Source organism: Mesoplodon bidens (genome assembly GCF_964165515.1).
Source record: "Mesoplodon bidens genome assembly, chromosome: 10".
Lineage (NCBI taxonomy): Eukaryota > Metazoa > Chordata > Mammalia > Artiodactyla > Ziphiidae > Mesoplodon > Mesoplodon bidens.
Window position 1 is genome coordinate 9,006,149 of NC_138172.1, and position 19,852 is coordinate 9,026,000.

Sequence of the window (19,852 nt, forward strand, 5' to 3'; positions counted from 1 at the left end):
TAACTGATGCAGCCAACTAAACCAGGATAGATGATGTTAGCCCTGATTCAATTAGTCATAATTCTATGTGCATGGAATTATGGGAGTTACATAGTTATTAGAAGATCAGAAATATACCATCATCTTCGTAATGGACTTATTATATTAATCTTTCTAACAGTGCTTTATCTTGGATTGATCTCTCGTAAAGTAGATTAGGAACAAAACACTTCTTATTGGAAAGGTTAAAAAACAGATTTTTGGGGGTGTAATCTGCAAATTTCAGTTTGTCACTCACATAAAATAAAAATGTTTGCATGTCTTTAAAATGGAAATCAGAGGGCCTGCTTCAGATGTGAACAAATAATACTGAGGTAAAATCGAATAAAAGATAGGTAGGTCACTTGGTACAATCCTTTAGTCCCATAATGTAGAAAGCAGTGTATCTATAGGAGCCTTGCAGATAACCCTGGTCTATTTGGGGGCAAGTAACAGTTATTCAAGTGGCAAATAAAGGAGTTGATTTTAATCATGCTAATTGCGTATGTGCTCGGGGGCCATTAGTAGGTGAAAGAATGTTAACTCCTTACAGTAATATAAATCACTATCTAATATTCATTTATGAAATAATTATTTATTGAATGCCTACTATATGCAGATACTCTCGGGTGTTAGTGATAAGATGGTAAGTAAAAGCAGAGTTTTCCGTGTTTTGATAGAGCTTGGGTAGTCACAAGGCAAATATAAAATTGAATCTCTTGGGCTTCCCTGGTGGCGCAGTGGTTGAGAGTCCGCCTGCCGATGCAGGGGACACGGGTTCGTGCCCCAGTCCGGGAAGATCCCACATGCCATGGAGCGGCTAGGCCCGTGAGCCATGGCCATTGAGCCTATGTGTCTGGAGCCTGTGCTCTTCAATGGGAGAGGCCACAACAGTGAGAGGCCCGTGTACAGCAAAAAAAAAAAAAAAAAAAATTTGAATCTCTTTAAAGTTCTATGAAGGAGAGAGACACTGGGTCTATAATTGAGGAAATTGGTTAGTGAGATCAGGGAAGGCTTCTCTGAGGAAGTGACATAGGAGCTACGACCTCAAGTTGTGAGAGGATGGAAGAAGACCAGCATGGCAAGGCCATATACTTAGTTAACTACTTAATGGGCATCTATTACCTGCCATGCATTTTTCTGGTTGATTAGGATACGTGAGCAAAAGTGACAAAGATACCAGTCCTTGAAAAGCTTATATATTTGAAAACCGGGTGGGGGAGGCAGTCGTCAATGAGGAATAAACATAATAATTAAGTTATATAGTACATTAGAAGGTGACGTGGGAAAGAGTGGAGAGCAAAGAGAATCAACAGTATCTCCAGGTTGGGGGCAACTCACACATGTGAACAGAATGATCAAGGTGGGCCTCGTTACCAAGGTGAAGAAGGTGATGGTTGGGTGATGGCCTGAAGGTGAGGGAGTGAGCTCTACAGGTAACTGGCTGAACTGTGTTTCGGGCAGAGGGAAGATCCAGTTCCAAAGGAAGGTGGGAGTGTGCGTGACAGGTTCAGGAAAGAGAGGAGGCCACTGTGGCTGAAGCAGAGTGAACAAGGGGAGAGTCGCAGGAAACAAGGCCAGAAAGGTCTGCTGGGGACATCATGGAGGGTCTTAGAGCCTTTGTTGGGCGTTGGCTTCTGCTCTCCGTGAGTGGGCATCTGCAGAGGGTTCTGAGCAGAGTCAGGATATGATCTGACCTCTGTTTTGAAAGGATTTCTCTTACTACCATACTGGAAATAAAGGGGTAGACGGCAAGGGTAGAAGCCAAAGTCGGAGGAGACGGTTGCCGTGATTTCGATGAAAGAGCCGTGGCCTGGGCCCTTTGGAGGCAGCGCAGGCAGTGAAGCACGGTCACATTTCAGTTTCACTCCGAAGGCGAGGCGGCAGGATTAGCTGGTGGGTTTGGAGGCTGGGTGAGAGCAGTCAGGCATTTCTGCGAGATTCCCATCCTGAGCCATCAGAAGGTTGGAGTTGCCACGACCTGATGTGAGAAAGGGTCCCGGGGGAGCCGGCTGGGGAAGGAGGAGGCCAGGAGGGTTCCTGAGAACCCTTTTATATCCAAGTGGAGGTGCCAGTAGGCAGTGGGAGAGAGGCGTTGAGGGCTGGGAACATGGGCAAAGCTTTCAAGGTTTATTGCAAAGGAGAACAGAGCAGTGGGCTGAGGCTCGCAGGGGAAGCAAGACCCAGAGAAGAAACGAATGCGTGGTGATGTGGGGAGAATAGGAAGTGGCAGGAGGTTGTGTAAAGATGGGAGTGAGCACGGTGAGTAATAATACTGGGCAGCCAGAGCGGAGGCCAGGCGGCATTGGGTCCTAGTAGGACCTCCTCAGGAATTGGGTTTTTATTACAGCAGTGGGAAACCATTGAGAGTTTGAGGGGAATGGATGGACAAGATAGAATTTCCATTCTGAGTGGATCCGTCTGCTGCAGAGGACACGTGGATTGAAACGAGTCACAGTAGATGCAGGCAGAATACTTAGTATGTTCCTAGCAGTGTGCTACGCATTTTATATGTCTTCAGTCGTTTAATCCTCACAGCAAACCTTTGAGGTGGGTGACGTTCTTGTACACCTTTTACAGGTGAGGGCACCGAGGCTCAGAGGGGTTCAGTGACTTAATAAACGTGATCACACTGCTGGTAAATCAATGACAGTGCCAGAGGTAGAACCCATGTCACTCCGTTCCAGTATCCTGGTCTTTTTTTTTTTTTTTCCATATGTGCCATAGACTCATGTAATTTTTAAGTTGGAAAGGCTCTTAGAAACTGCCTAGCCCTCAAACTGAATTTGAGGTATTCAGAAGCAGTAGCTTGCAAATGGAATTACAGTGTAAATACACTGAGGGGTGCTTGCTATTTAAAGTCCTATTCTGGGAAATCCTCTGTAAAGTTGAGAATCCTTTGGTAAAGCAAATAATCCACTCTCCAATTTAACTGCGGAGAAAATGCTTTTCTTCAAACATCAGGTAAATCTAGAAAACTAGAAAGCCCCAGAGAATGTTCTTCTTGTTCAGGGGGAGGGGCTTTGGTGAGGTGGCCTGGTGACATGTAGAAAAAGAAAGCAGCCAGGGGACCAGCAGACCAGGGTTCTCAGCTTTGCTGGCTAGAGGGCGCACCAGCTTCTAGACGGACTTGGTGTTATAGTTCAGAGGTTTTCAAGTCACTTCACCGCTAAGGAGTCCTGAAATCCACTCTCTGGATCTGTGAGCCATGGTGGAGGACATACTGCTCCTGTCTGCCCAACAGTCCCCTGTCCATCCCAGAACTGATGGTCCTCCCGCCCATTCCCACCAGGTGCTTCTGATGGGACTGTCAATCACAAGGCTTTGCCCCCCCACCCCCGCTCCCTGAATAGGGCACATGATTAGGTCAAGCCAATCAGAGGCTCCCTAGGCTTCATCTGAGCTTTTTTTCTTTGGATCATGAGCAATAAGGATCAAGTAAACTTACGGCTGCAGAGAGCCAGCCTGTGTCCACATGGAGAGAAGCCATATGAGAACAAATCCAGGGACAAGTGGAGCCAAAAAAATGGAGGATAATGAAAGCAGAGCCCCGGTGATACTGCCTAAAGTTCTAGAGCAGTCATACCTGAATTCAGCAAGATCATCCCCTTGGGATACTCCCGTTACATTAAGCAGTGAATTCTCTTTGTTGTCCTATGCCTCAGGTTCTCACCTCTGAAGTGGGAATAATACTACTACCTACCTCACGGCATGTAGCAAGGATGACATTCAGTAACGTGTGTAAGATACTTAAACCTGGCGCTTATCGGTTAATTCTTGGTGCATAACAAACTACTCTGAAGTTAGTGACTTAGACAACTGTTAATGGAGCTCACAATTCTATGGGTTGGCCGTTTGGGCTGGGTCCTGCTGGGTGGTGATTCTGACCTCAGCTCTGCTCACGCGTGTTATCTGTGGTCAGCCTGCAGGGTGGCTGCGTTTGCCTGCCAGTGGTCCAGTATGGTCCAGCAGCCTTGCTCACACCCTTCTTCCCATGGTGGCTGAACAGAGCACCGAGAGGAAGCATGGGAGCACGTGAGGCCTCTAGAACTGGCACATTCTCTCTTCTGCTGCGTTCTGTTGAGCAAAGCAAGTCATGAAGCCAGCCTAGATCCAGGAAGCGGGGAATGTAGGACTCTACTTCATGGGGAGAGCTTCAGTCCCATTGCAGAAAGTCTAAATGGAGGGAGAGCCACGGATAATTATGGCCACTTTTTCAATCTACTACAGTGAGTGCTTAATAAATCTTATTATGTGTTGCTCCTATTATTATTGCCTAAACAAGTTTAACTTATTTCCTGTCACTTGCTGTAGGCATGATCGTCCATGCTATTAGACTTTTGAAAAGATTATTAATAATAGCTCATCAATCAGCTTAGCTTCTTTTTTTCTTGAACTTCTCATTGAAATCCAGATCTAGTTTACTTCTAGACATATGTAGTTTGCCTTCTAGAAATATCCCAAATGACACAGTTTGTCATTAGCAGAGTACTGCAACAGTGAAGGACCATAATTCCTCGAATATTATAAGTGATATTTTATCTGTTTAGCAAGCAAGACCTTGGAAATGACCAGTCATCAATGATCTAGTTTACACAATCCATTATTTGTGAGTTTCTCTTCAGTGTATATACTTTTAAATTATTTATATTTCTTCCTCATTGGTTCATCTTTAATTGCTGTAGGTGTGAGGGGGGTAACTATTGAGATCATTCAGTTCTTATGAGGCCATAATGCTTATACTTATCAGGAATAAATACATTGTAGGTTTCATGCTTATTAATTTTTGATTGTAGTGAATATCATGTTAAGTAAGGTGTGCAGTGAATTCATTTCAATTTATTACTTAAACACATTCTATCAGGTATTAATAACAATTTGATGATTTTCATTATTATGTCACTAAAGATACTGCCAAATTTCAGTTCTGCTTTTAAATCCAGCTGAGGATTGTCATAAGCTCTTCCCTTTGTTACTATAAAGACAAGTAATGTGAAAAGGATATGGATGTTTTTAAGGAGGTAGTAGGAGTTAGAGGGACCTATCTGTGCTTATATCAATATATCAAGAGAAAATATAAGTATTGCAATTTCCCACAGTAACCAGAAGAGAATAAACATGATTATCAGCAAATGGTAAAAGCATGCTACTATATGTCTGTAAGTTAGGGCACCATTATTATCCAGTATTAGTAGACTCACCCCACTTTTTTTTTTTTTTTTTACTAGATTAGTTGTTACCTTTTGTTTACATTGGATTGAATATCGTACAGTCAGGCCACTCAAGATGGCTATTCTCTTGCTCTCTGTACATCCCTTGCTCGACCAGTGCCTGCTTCACCTACACCCAATTCACCTGCCTGACCTTCCTACATACTTGCCCCAGGTCCCAGCTAGTGATGGTTCTTATCAAAGGGTTAGTGAGGGGCGTGCCTCTCTGCTAGTTTCCCTGGTAACCGATGAGCCCACTTGATGTCAGTTTCCCGTATAGCTGGCAATCTCCCCTTCCGCTTGGGAGGGAAGAGTGCTGCTATGTCCTGCCCACAGTCTGCCACACGTGGTGGGGTGTTGCTCCAGGACCTTGCTTCAGACGTGTAAGATCCCCCCCGCCATCTATTAAACCACTGATGTCCCTGTTGCTGACTGCGGGCTCTTTCTTCGGTCTTGAAACTGGGCAGGTGTAAACCTTGTAGGCCTGCGGGGTGCAGCCCAACAGGTACCAATGTTAGTAATTGATAGTTGAGCACCAACTCTGCACATTGGCCTATGTGTTAACTAGCTAAATACTGGACAACAAGTTACTCCAAAATTCAGTGGCTTAAAGAATAATAATTTATTATCTCTTACAAGGTATGTGGGCCAGGTGTCCTGGAGCAGCGTGCCTGTGCAGCTCTGGCTTGCGTACCTCATGAGGTTGCGGTCAGATGTCAGCCAGGATTGCCATCATCCAAAGGTTCAACTGGGGCTGGAGGGTTTGGTTCCAGTTTGGCTCGTTCGCATGACTCATGAGTCGATGCTGGCTCTTGATGGGAGGCCTCTGTTCCTCTCCACATGGACTTTCTGCAGGGCAGCCTGAGTGCCCTCTTGCCACGGTGGCTAGCTTTTTCAGAGTGAGCAATCCACAATGCCTTTGAGGACCTAACCTCAGTAGCTTCTACTGTGTTCTGTTGGTCACACAGGCCATCCCTGATTTGGTGTGGAAGGAGAGTACAAAAGGGTGTGAAAACCAGAAAGCCAGCATCATTGGTTGCCATGTTGGAGGCTGCCATGAACTGTCATTAAGAGTTCATTGCAGCACTATTTACAATAGCCAGGACATGGAAGCAACCTAAGGGTCCATCGACAGATGAATGGATAAAGAAGGTGTGGCACATATATACAATGGAATATTACTCAGCCATAAAAAGAAACGAAACTGAGTTATTTGTAGTAAGGTGGATGGACCTAGAGTCTGTCATACAGAGTGAAGTAAGTTAGAAAGAGAAAAACAAATACCGTATGCTAACACATATATATGGAATCTAAAAAAAATGTTTCTGAAGAGCCTAGGGGCAGGACAGGAATAAAAACGCAGAAGTAACGAATGGACTTGAGGACACAGGGAGGGGGAAGGGTAAGCTGGGAAGAAGTGAGAGAGTGGCATGGACATATATACACTACCAAATGGAAAATAGATAGCTAGTGGGAAGCAGCTGCATAGCACAGGGAGATCAGCTCGGTGCTTTGTGACCACCTAGAGGGGTGGGATAGGGAGGATGGGAGGGAGACGCAAGAGGGAGGGGAGATGGGCATACATGTATACATGTAGCCGATTCACTTTGTCATACAGCAGAAACTAACACAACACTGTAAGGCAACTATACTCCAATAAAGATGTTAAAAAAATTTTTTTTTAAAAAGGGACAATAGAATGTCTATTAAGGCCAGCTTTTTTAATCATCAGAGATTGGATACATTTTTATGACATATCGGCTAGGTATGTCATGTCGCATGTGACTGTGAAGCTGGTGACAAGTCTTCAGGGATCTGTATGCCTGTGATTGTCTGAGTCCTTTACTATAAAAATAACCCTCTGGTTGTCTTCTTCAGAGGAATGTGGGACTTCTCTGATGATCTTTCCATAGTCATGGTACCCCTCCCATGATATTTTTGGAATCAAATTATCTTTTCAGAATCTTAGGAAAGTTATGGAATACTTTTCAATAAAAGTATGTTCACACACAATTTCACTTATAGTTTCCACAGATTTAAGAGCACTTATTTACAGTGAGTTAAGGTGTTTTTCTCGAATAGGTTAAAATACAGAGTATACATTATTTAGGGGAAAAATTCATGTAAGACCCAGATAGAATCTGTATGGTATGATCTCCAGATAGCCAAGAGTAATTATTGTCCTAAAGAATTCTAACCTGTAACGCTAATCTCTCAGTTGGAACTCTCAAATGAGATTCCTCATATATTTTATATTTTCCTTCCTCATTCTTCTTATCCCCTGTTCTCTGGAGTATCTCATTTTCTAAGCACCCCCCACCCCATTTTCAACTTTCAGTTTGCATACATTTTTCTCTCTTATCTCTCCTTTCTCTGCCACCTTTTAATTCTGTAGTTGGACTTAGTCTTTCTTATAAAGCACCGTCGTACCTCTTCCTCCCTCTCAGCCTTATGTCTTTCTGCCTATTCTTTAATTATGCACTGACAAATCCAAACAACCAGTTTGGTAATGAGGGTCTCTCTGGAGAGTGGGAGGTCTCCCAGGCGTAGGGTGAGAGGAAGGAGAACTGAGGATGGATACGGCATTTTCTTTAATATATATAAATATATAAATATAAATATATATATACACACATATATATATATATTGTTTTTCAGATTCTTTTCTCTTCCAGGTTTTTACAAAATATTGAGTATAGCTCCTTGCGCTATGTGGTAGGTCCTTGTTGGTTATCTGTTTTCTAATAGTAGTGTGTATATGTTAATACCAAGCTCCTAATTTATCCCGCCACCCCTCCTTCCCCTTTGGTAACCATATGTTTGTTTTCTGTGGGTCTATTTGTATTTTGTAAATAAGTTCATTTCTATCATTTTCTTTAGATTCCACAGATAAGCAATATCATATGATACTGGTCTTTCTCTATCTGGCTTACTTTACTTAGTGTGATCATCTCTAGGTCCATCCATGTTTCTGCAAATGGCATTATTTCATTCTTTTTTATGGCTGAGTAGTATTCCATTGTGTGTATACACACAATGTGTGTATATATATATACACACATACACACACACCACCGTATGTATATATACCACTACTTTATCCATTCATCTGTCGATGGACACTTAGGTTGCGTCCATGTGATGGCTACTGTAAATAGTGCTGCAGTGAACATTGGGGTGCATGCATCTTTTTGAATTACAGTTTTCTTCTCATTGCTTTTAAACTTTTAATTTTCAAATAATTATAGACTCACAAGAAGTTGTAAAACGAATACAGAGGGGTTCCATGTACCCTTCACCCAGCTTCTTGTAGTATCTTACATAACTATAGTCCAATATCAAAACCAGGAAAGTGACAATGATACAAGGCTATTAACTAGACTACAAATCGAATTCAGATCTCACCATCGGTAACTTCATTTTGTAGATGAGAAAACTGAGGCTTATTTCACTTGCTGATTTCAAGTTCCCTTTGAAAGTTTTGGTTAGATTAAATGGGCATATGTACATCAATTTGTCTTTATCATCTATTTGCACACAGTGGCACACTAGGGGAAAAAATGCAGCATTTACTTGACCATTCCCACTGGTTAAGATTTAATGGTACTTTTAATTGCAGAGTTTTGTTTTTGACTAGAAACTTTTATTTTTCAGCAGAGACAGAAAGATGCCATTGCAGATTTTGACTGTTGGAAGACCAGTTGACACAATCATAACACTGCAGATATATGCACAACAGTGGTGCCCCTGGAACCAAATGCCAGTGGCCATAAAGATCTGAGAAATAGTCTCAACTTGCCTTTCACCTAACCACCAAAGGCAGGGATTGCCACATGAAACAAAGCAGAAAGTAACCTAGAAGTCAGCAGCCCCTCAAGATCTAGGTAAAATTGGCTTGGCTCCCTACGGCTAAAGGGTCTATGGGGGTTCTCAAGACTCCAGCTAATTCTTTGCAAGGATTATATCTCCTTGCCCTTGTTTGCCTCCAGGGATTCCATTCTCACACCTATTTTTTCTATGCTCCTCTGTGTAATCGGATATAAAACTCCTTGAATTCCATGAAAACTCCAGCAGTGTAAAGTCTTTTAGAGGGACGGTGGAGAGATTTGCATTCCGTGCTTTCACATGAAACAACTTTAATATTGAATATTAGAATTTCTCTCTCCTCAAATTCTTTGGAGCCAGGTTTCTGCCAGGTGGCTCTTGGGGCCCACCAGCTCTTGCCTGATCTCACCGCTCCCTTCCCCATTTTCTGTTCTTCTCACTCATCTTTTCTGCCCTTGGGAGAAACATGAGCTCCTTCCTGTTTCTCTTGCCCTTCTCAGACATCCTGGTCCTACATCCTTAGGCTTGCATCACCCACTCAAGTCCTTATAAAGCATTTGTCCAACAATTTTAATTCTCTCCGCAGCATGACATCTAGTACCAAGTGTAAGGATGAAATGTCACTTTGCTATTAATCACTATTAATTTTATCACACATTATTTATTCATGTACCTTTCCAGCTTCTCTCCTTACTGTGAAATCTCTGAAGCTCCTAAAGGTCCTTCATAACCTTTCCATTTCTCCTAGTTTTCTTACCAGACTAGTCTAGATCAGTGCTACTGAGGATGCCGTATCTTTCATTAACGAATGAACCAATTGTTGCATCTTGGGTAAAGATCTCTGCTTGTAACCAGGAGCTGCTCCTACCTGCCTCTCAGGAAAGATAGAACATGGACTTGGCACATCCTGTCCGAAATGTTGCAAGCCCAGTTTGCAGCCACAGCGTTCAAGGGAACACTCCTAAAGAACTGCCAAAGAAGAGTTTATCTAAGGATCCTGCTGGCTTCCATTTTAGATGTCAGGTCACCCTCCCAGTCCTATCTTCCCCTTTACCTCTTGACTCCACGGTGCCCCCAATGCCTCCACCGTGTTTTGCGAGGATGGACACAGCAAATATCTGTTCAATATATGAACAACAAAAAAGTAGGCATTATGGCAAATAGGCTGAACGGACAAGCTTTTGAGGAGCCATAGGATAGATGTTTTTCAGTTTCCTGTAGCCCCCATTTTGACTGCCGGGTGGTTCAGTAAGGGATCAGCTAGTCTTTGGAAAGCAAGGTCGTAATGTGAACTGCGCGTTTGTGACACACGGTTATCATGTCAGGGAGGAAAGAGTGGTGGGTTCAGTGACTGAAGAAGAACACGACAGGACTTCACAACGTCTGCTATCACACTGTTGTCTGGAGTGCAGTGTGCACCTAACCTTCCCATTCCAGCCGTAAATCCTGGGAAAGAACCCTCCTCTCCTCTTCTCCTGTAATGCTTTTAAGCTAAATCTCATGCGTTGCCCAGAGTGGGTGGCGTGTGTCTGCTAGCCATGTCTCATGTCACTTCTTATCAGTGCAGTGTTGTCAGTTTGATGTGGAGCTGAGGCTGGCGTGGGCATAGCTTCACCGCTGATGTTGACTGAAGTGACAAACAGTCGTGATTTGTGTTTGACTGAGCACTGGGGACCTTTCCATGTTGAAAGAGATTAAAAAAAGAAATGTAACTTTAAGGCCAGGAAAACAAAATAAACTGGATTGTACTCAGGCCCAGATAGGGCAGGTGCCCCTGTGTGTAGTAGGACGGCTGGTGCAATAACCCCAGAAGACTTAGTCTTACGGGTTTACTGTCTATAGTCACCTGGGTCCTTTCCTTTTTCTGGGTGGGGCTGGTTGGAGTGGGTATTAGTTGGTCTCTAAGTTATGGTTGTCCTGCCTTTCCTGCTTCCCATGTCTGAGGCACACATACATTATTCAGTCATTCCTCATTCATTTATCCATTCACCCAGTAACCCATTTCTACCCTCTCTGCACCAAGCACAGTGCTAGGCATAAGAGCTACAACACTGAAAGGCACAGGAGTGGTCCGTGTCCTCCAGTTGATTTATAGTCTAGACTGGAAGACAGATTCACAAATGGATAGTCAGAAAGCAGGACGGTAAGTGCAGTGACAGAGCTTATGCTCAATAATTTATAGGGCTCTTGGGAAGAGCCTGGAACACAGCTTCTGGGAGGCTCCCTGACGTTACTGAGTTTTAAAAGACAAGGGATCAGCAGGAAGATTGGAGGCTGTTGGAAAAGGGGGAGCGAAGGAATTCCAGTTAGAGGGCACAGCATGAGCAGAGGCCCAGGGAAGAGTAACACCATGACATGCGCGGAGTTACAAGCAGTGCGGAGCTGCCGTAAGAGGCTGAGAGTCGTAAGAGAGAAGACTCCAGAAAGTGAAGGAATCGTGACCTTGTAGGTCACGCGTAGAAGTGCGGACTTCATCTTAAAGACTATGGGAGCCAGTAAATTGGCCTCCAGAGCTCCTTCCCTAAAGTGCCTATCTGATGGCAACAAGTCTCTCATGTCTTGATCTACCTGGCTTGCTCCAAAGTCATTGGTCTCCTCTGTAGTGCTGGAGGATTTTCATTGGTTGAAAACTGCTGGCATCATCTGTTGCCCAAGGATTTCAGTCTTGCCGTGCTGTAGCCCACGGAGAGCCAGTCCTGCAGGCTTCCTGCTTCTCTTCTCCTTTCAAAGCGTCAACAATGCTCCAGGCAGAGTTCTGCGGGCTCTGAATTCCAGTTGTTGTTCTAGGAAAACAAGAGACTCATCTTCTTCTTTTCTCGGGTTTTTCCCAGCATAGCTTACGTAAGTCAAGGCGTGCCAAAGATTCTAACCTGCATCTCTTAGTCTCTTAACTTCGATGGAGAAAATGCAGAAACTTTTAACATCATTTTAGCAGTGTATGAGACCCTTTGGCTTCTACCAACTTTCTCGGCCAACGTTGTTGGGAACTGGGCTCTTTTGATTTATAACAAATATATGTTTGGTCTTCCTCCCCCTTTTTGGCACAGAGCTCCTTAAAACCCTTGGAATTTCCTAAGCGATCATAGCAATAATGATCTGTTATGTTAATGGGGTGACTTGTGGAAAGCACCTAAGGATGGGGGCTGGTCACCAGAGGAGCCAACCATGTGATTACAGGGTTGGAATTTTCAGTCCCACCCCCTGACCTCCAGGGAGGAAGAGAGGCTGGAGGTTGAATCAATTGCCAATTGACAGTGATTTAATCAACCACGACTGTGTAGTGGATGTATGTGTCTATGTATGGAAGCCTCCACAAAAACCCAAAAGGACAAGGTTCAGAGAGCTTCCTGGTTGGTGAACACACAGAGATTCAGGGAGAGTGATGTGCCCAAAGACGAGAAGAAAGCTCCACATGCCTTCCCATATACCTTGTCCTATACATCTCTTCCATCTGGCTGTTCCTGAGTTATATCCTTTTATAATAAACCAGTAATCTAGTAAGTAAGATGCTTCTCTGAGTTCTGTGAGCTTCTCTAGCAAATTAATTGATCTCAAGGAGGAGGCCATGGGAACCTCTGGTTTATAGCCAGTTGGTCAGGGCCACACGCGCAGCTAACAGCCTAGACTTGCAACTGGCTGCTGACATCAGGGGCGGGGGAGCAGTATTGTAGGACTGAACCTTTAACCTCTGCAATCTGATGCTACCTCCGTGTAGATAGTGTCAGAACTGAGTTGAATTGAGTGAATAATGAAGGTGGATTGACTTCCTGTGGGCAGACTAGGGGGAGATCCTGCAGGTGGGGAGAGAGATGGAGGCTAGTGGGCTAGCTTCAAGCAGTTATTAGAAGAAAAAGAAATACAGTATCTAGTATCTGAATGAACAATTGGTTTCATCTCTTTTATTAACCTTGGCCAGTTAGAAGTAGCCATCTGAAGAACTTGGTTGAGAAACGGTGCTGAGTTTGATTCGCTATATCTGATGTAGGGAAGATAGGGTGGCTGCGCAAATGCCATATATTTGACATCCTCAGTTTATTGATAAGAAGGGTGTGACCACAGTGGGACCACGTAAGGGGATGGGGAAAGCCAGCAGGCTGCTGTGAGAAGACCTGGCTTGATTCTCCCCTGAGGGTGCAGGGACTAGCAGAGGCAGCCTTTTCAGAATGCACCTGCTGATTTGTCAGTACTGACGGATATACTAAGGGACAAAATGCTTACCAATTATTGAGAAAATATCTTCCTGTGGATATTTTCTAAGGGAACATATTTAAGAGAGCATATGTTTTTTGATGTTCTGTGTACGATAGAATTAGGTAACAATCATCCAGCCCCTCCAGGCTTAAGGTAGGAAGCATAGCAGTAGTGACTCTCCCTGTATAACACCCCCAATCCTATAAGTTATCACCATTTGTAAGCCCTGTTGCTGTTACCTACAGGCACCTTTTTCTCTTCCTTAACCGAGTATTTGGAGGAGAGATTTTTGCAAACATTACACGCTTTGAAGGCACAGTCAGAATACTAATAGAGTGATCAAACCTCAGATGCTGCCTTCTGGAAATGTGACTGATCCAGGTGAGAAGCGCAACTCCTACCCTATACCTCCTCCTACACGGTTGCAATTAACATATTATCTGCCCTGCGTCTCAAGTCAAAGCTTTGGCACCGTTCGCTGGAGGGTGGGGAAGTACCTTAATTACAGAGCAGATGCACTTACCGCTGCTTGCTGTGTTCTGATGTCACCACCTCTGAGCTCCAGAGAGAGGTCAGGCGGATCCTGGGGCTGTCATGTGGCTCCAATCGAATATTTTAATTTAGAGACTCACTAAGTTGCTCCATCAATTAAGACTGGCTGTACTTGCAGCCGACTTGCTGGGGCACAGCCAGAAGCTTTGATTCATTTCATTTCCTACTGACCCCTTCACACAGTGGAAGGACGGCCAGCCAACGTTTCAGTGGGCGGTGGCGACCTGCCAGGAGTAAAACGAAGGCTAACGATTGAGGTAGATTTTACAGGGTAGGACTGGCATTTGAAATGACACAGCATATCTGCACGCTGGCTAAGTGACGGTGCTTGGTGGGGGTCCAGGGAACGAGGGGCGTTCTCTGTTATCACTTGTTAGCAGCTAATAAATCCCCCTTCTCGGTGGATTATCACAGGACAGGTTTGCTTTTGGCTCAGGTAAGTTTCAGTGCAAGTACATGGAAATTCTTCTTCATTTGGTTTTTCAGGAGTTCAGGCTCTTTGCATCTCACGATGGTATCAGTTCACCATTCAGACCAGGGGAGAAAGAGAGTAGGGCGAGAATGGGGGAAGGTGCTGCGTTGCAGAGGATAAGGTCGGGGCCGACTGCTTCCTCCTTTTATCCTCAAATCAGGATTCATGCAGAAGTGTCTGTATGCGGGGAAGAGGGCTGAGTGAGAAGGGGCTGCAAGAGGTGAGGCTGGTCCCCGCGTGGAGACACGTGTGCACAGGGACGATCAGGCAGCATCAAACCGCCCCTCCCTTCTTTCTCAGACTCGTAAGGCCCTGCCCTCAGCCAGTACGCGACGGGGTCACAATGGGCTCATTTCCTGTTCCTAAATGTGCAAACCTTGCTTTTCAGTGGGTGCCCACTCCTTGGAGGCACCTAACACCAGGTCTGTGGGGACCGTTCTTTTGGACGAGGTGAGCATCCTGATGGCTTCAGAGGGCAGCTCATGGCTTTAACTACAGGTAGGTCTTTAGAATACATATCAGACAATCAGCTTTTCTCAAAGGGGAACAGAGGCTCATGACCCAGTCCCCATATATTGGTCTCAGATGAAACATAATTTAAAGTATTGTTTTAGCAGTGACACCATAGCTGCTTAAAATATGCAGTGGCTATATCGTCTGCATTTGCTGCCCCGGTCATTATCTTGCTTATTTACAAAGAAAGTGTCTAACTGTCACCCTGGCTTGCTTCCATAGTAAACCATGAATAATTTTTGTTAAAGTTTGTACTTGGAATTTAAACATAACTGGACCATTCGGTTCCGCCGCAAACGCATGTCTGGACAAGCAAATCAGAGCTGCAAAGAAGGGGGGTTACACGGCAGTACATTACCTTTCCTCCACCGCACACTGCTAACTACTGCCAGGGAAATCGATTCATAACTAAGTGTCTCATCAAACGGTGAGGACAGGATAATACACAGTTGCCAAAGTGAAGTTGGGTATGGAATTAAATCTTGTCTCTGGCTCCAGACACCGTGGTTGGAAATGCAAATTGTTCCTTTTAAAACTCACTTGCAAATGGAAGGAACAGTTCCTGAGTTTTGATGGATACGATGGGAATTTCACCCTCCCACTGGCAGTTTGAGGAGCATATTTATTATGAAGTTACTGGGCCCGTGACTCCTCCTCTCTTGGCCACTGCCGCCGCCCCCAGCGAGGAAGCTGTGTTTGGATTCCATCAAGTTCTTAAACTTAGACTTGTATTAACTTTGAACGATTCTGTGGAGCGTGTCACTAGTTGTGACAGGATTATTCATGAGCTGAATGATTCTGACTCAGTTAGAAGAGCACCTGGGCTTCTGGCCCTGGTGGCAGGAACCGGAAGCCACAGCATGGCACCTCAGGGAAGCTCACTGTTTATTGTGCTTCTTCATGGAAGGTTTCGTCAGAGAGCACACAGCAGACCCCTGCAGGGATCTGGGTCTGAGGTGGCACTGGTGTGGCAGAGGCCCTGCCATGGGCACTGGTTATTCGTAGGTGAGGAGAAGTGTGTACTTGTATTCTTTGCCGTTCACTTCCAAGTGGCTGATTTTGATGCCCCCGTGGGCTCATGCGTAGGGCATCCACAAAGCAGGGGCACCCCTCCAAAGTATTCTTGGGAAAGTTTTAATATGTGAAAGAAAGCATCCAAGTAGCCACTGTAGGAAAACCGAGAACCATATTGGAATGTTCTCATGCTTCTTTTCTGGTTTAGTATTTGGATTGTCATCGGGTTGGGTTGAAGTGTGTACAGGAACCTTGGCATTGCCTCAGACTCTAAGCATCCTACTCAGATCTGGCCAAGGGCCCAGCTCCAGAGTGTGAGTCAGATGGCTGATGGGGTGATACCAGGGAAGAGAAAAGGTCGGGGTGATCGGTTGACGGAGAGGACCGTGTCAGAGCCCGGAAACTTAGCTCCTGTGCCCTGTGTAACGTCCACCCTATTTTGAGTAAAATCATGGCCCTGTTGAAGATAGTTAGCAGTGCTCGGTCTGACTTCTGTCTCTATCATTGACAGGCTGACTTAAGACTACATACACACTGTTCCCTATGGACCCTATGTGTCCTCTATAAATATTGCATTTTCCTCGTTTGCAGGCGTTCCATTTACCTCCTTGCATTGTGGTGAGGGTCTGTTGAGGTCAAAAGCATGAGAACATTTTGAAAAGTAAAGAATACTTGACAGGGTAAGCAATCAGCCTTCTCAGAGGCACAAGCTAGACCTTCTGAAGCCAGATCTTTACACGACAGCAAATACATAAGAGACAAGCTTTCATTCTTAAGCATTTATTGGAAAAATATTTTAACTTTTCTTGTTATATACAAATGGATGTGATATCAGAATTGTACTAGTTCAGAGCAATTTCTTCTGAAATGATTGAGATGAGGACCAGATAGAGACTAGACTATGTCTGGTTTTTGTGTGTGTGTGTGTGGGAGGTTGTCTCAAAGGCTGATTGCAGTCAATAAGGATCTGATCTCTTTTCCATTTAAACTACTGATTCATGTAACAGGACAAGTACAAACCTGGGCATTAACATGGTGACTAAGAGAAATAAATGATTTCAAGCCAGCAGCGTGACAAATGGTCAGAACCAGCACGCACTCTGGCTATTACAACCCTTTATTACGATAAATCATTAAGCAACCCAGTGTTTCATATAATGTAGAAGTTGTTAACCCACCAGAAATAGGTGAGGATGCCAGGTCTTTCAACCTCTCTGCAAATACAAATGGGAATTGATTAGGCAAACTTTTTGATGATGATCTGAGTAACTTGTCTCTTCCTCCTTTTTGCTGTATATTGAAGACAAACTACAGGGTTGGTCCCAGCTAGAAAGAAACCTGAGAGAAAATGTAGTCCATCCCTCCATTTGCACAGATGAGGGATATGGTGGCCTTCTCGGATAGGGCAAGTCAAAGACAAGAAGAGATCTTGACGTGTACAGCTAAACTAAGTGTTTGCCTCATCGTCAATGCTCAATACATGTTTAATGATAAATCTTTGGGGCGAGGAACTTTGACAAGAGAAGTGGGAAAATAACAGACTTGGCCAGGGCTTGCAGGGGATCCAGAGATCAAACTTCTAGATCCACTTCTACCATCACTAGTTTACACGAAACATGTCATTTCCTTTACTCTAAGCTTCCTCTGTTTCCAGTTTGAATATTATTTTCTGTTCTAGCTCCCTTAGAATAGTGCTTTAGAGTAAGTGGGGGAAAAAGAAGTATAAGTGCACTTTGGAAAATATCAGCTAGTCTCCTCTATAGCTGATAAACTTGTTTTCTCGCTGTACTAGCAAGATCAGCTGTCTTGAAGTTAACCTAGGAAGCAACAGAGGGCAGCTAAATGAGATATTCCACTGACAGTTGAAGTGGATGCTTGTTTTGTTTCTCCTCCAATCCCCTGGTATAGGGGTATAAGCTTACTTGTCTAGGTCACAACTGTAGAAAGGAGATCTGTCTGGGGTATTTTGATCATTAGTGCAAATTTCTTGTGACCCTTTTAAGGTAAAATACAAGGCTACAGTGTAATTTCAGTTCTCTAGGAGTTCAGAATTTAAGACTGTCAGAATAACACTGCCTGGAGCGTAGGGCAACAATAATGAATCTGTCAAAGAGAGAGAGGGATAATCCCTTGTGTATAAAAAGCTCTCAATTTTAAAAAGTGTCCTTCCACATTTTTCTGTTTCTTCTCGGTGCTTCAGAAGTCAGAAAGTTAAGCTCTGTTATATGCAAAGCCAGATTTAACAAAGCAGGTCAGGGCTGGATACTCACATTTTGCAGAAAAAATCAGCCAGATCACAACTCTCCTGGAGTAGTTAGAAATAGGAACATGTGAATTAAAATCTTATTGACTTTCTATAATTTGATACTTGCATACCTTTCTCTGTTTTTTTTTTTTTTTTTTTTTTCTTTTTGTGGTATGCGGGCCTCTCACTGTTGTGGCCTCTCCCGTTGCGGAGCACAGGCTCCGGACGCGCAGGCCCAGAGGCCATGGCTCACGGGCCCAGCCGCTCCGCGGCATATGGGATCCTCCCAGACCGGGGCACGAACCCGTATCCCCTGCATCGGCAGGCGGACTCTCAACCACTGCGCCACCAGGGAGGCCCCCTTTCTCTGTTTTAATGGTGTAAAAGTTCCTTTTTTTTTCTACTTGAAACATACCAGATATCCACAGATTTCCTTAAAGCAATTAAAATAGAAGTCAAATAGTTGCAAAGACAATTCCCTATCATTGATAACAGAGTGAAACCTATTATTGCATCTCTTGTCTTTCCAGCAGTAAGATATTCTCCTTGTTTCTACTGGCCATGCCATGATCATAACAGGATGCCCTAGTTTAGAATTCAGACCCAACCCCCATGGATGATTTCTTGATACGCAAAGGAAGAGAGTCTACGTGGCCACTGTGTATGTAAACCCTTTCTACTAGGAATGGTTTGCTTACCAAGGAGGGGTTTCTTAAGATCAAGCATGATTCCCGAAGTCCCATTCATGTCCACCGCCATTTTATCAGATCAAGACCTCTCGTGGACAATTACCATGACTAATTGTAGGAGGTGGTCAGTTTTTCTAGGATAAGCTTGAAGTGTTCATAATAGCAGGACTTAAATTTTAACCCTTATTCCATGTATTAACTACCTTTTATTAACGAAAGCACAGGTTTGCCTTTCTCCCTTGTTCCCTCTACAAAGTCTGGAAGAAGTAGATTCTGTCTGATATGATCTGGATTTTCCAAGGGTGCATCTTTCCAAGAAGGAAGAATGGTTTCCTTACGCCAGTGTTTGCCAAACTGAGGTCCAAGGATTCCCTGCAGTTAAAAATGTAGGTTCTTGGGTTCTACCTCAGACCTAGTAGATTAGAACCACTGGGGTTGAGACTCAAGGATCTAAATATATAACTGACTTCCCAGGTCATTCTTAGACATGCTAATGTTTAAAAACCACAGCTCTTGGCTGTGATAGAGTCTCATACGTGTAGGGTCCCATGTTGCAGAGGAATTTGATGATGGAGAGGGGGAGAGCATGCCCTGACGAGCTGGAAGAAGATGCCAGAGGACAGTTGTATGCTTTTACATACTTAGAGGAATCCTGTTCTCTGTAGGTGGATCTCTTTGGTTTGCTGGTCACCTCCTGGTCGTTCTCCCATTTAGGCAGCCATGATCCTGATTGGATGGATTGTCCCAGTGATGCAGGTGCCTAAGGTATATACGTTGGGTGAAAGACCGGGTACAAGGATACTAGTGCTCACCTTCTCTCTGGTTTCAATAGAGCATCCCCTTTGCCAAGCATTACTTTTCTCTCATTCTCATCGAGGCTTTACAGTTTGAACATCCTCCTCTTGTTTGAAGGAACACAGCCCATGTGACTCTGTGCCTTACACGGGTGGGTGAGCATGTGCTGCCTAACATACTGACATCCTACATTAGCTTTGTCGCACTGCTTTTGACTCTCCTATCCAACACAAATTCATCCAAACTTAATGTTCTCCATCATCGCTCACCCACAGTGAGCTAGGAAAGAACTCCACCTCCTACCCCAACCCTGCCTTTGTAATTTTGG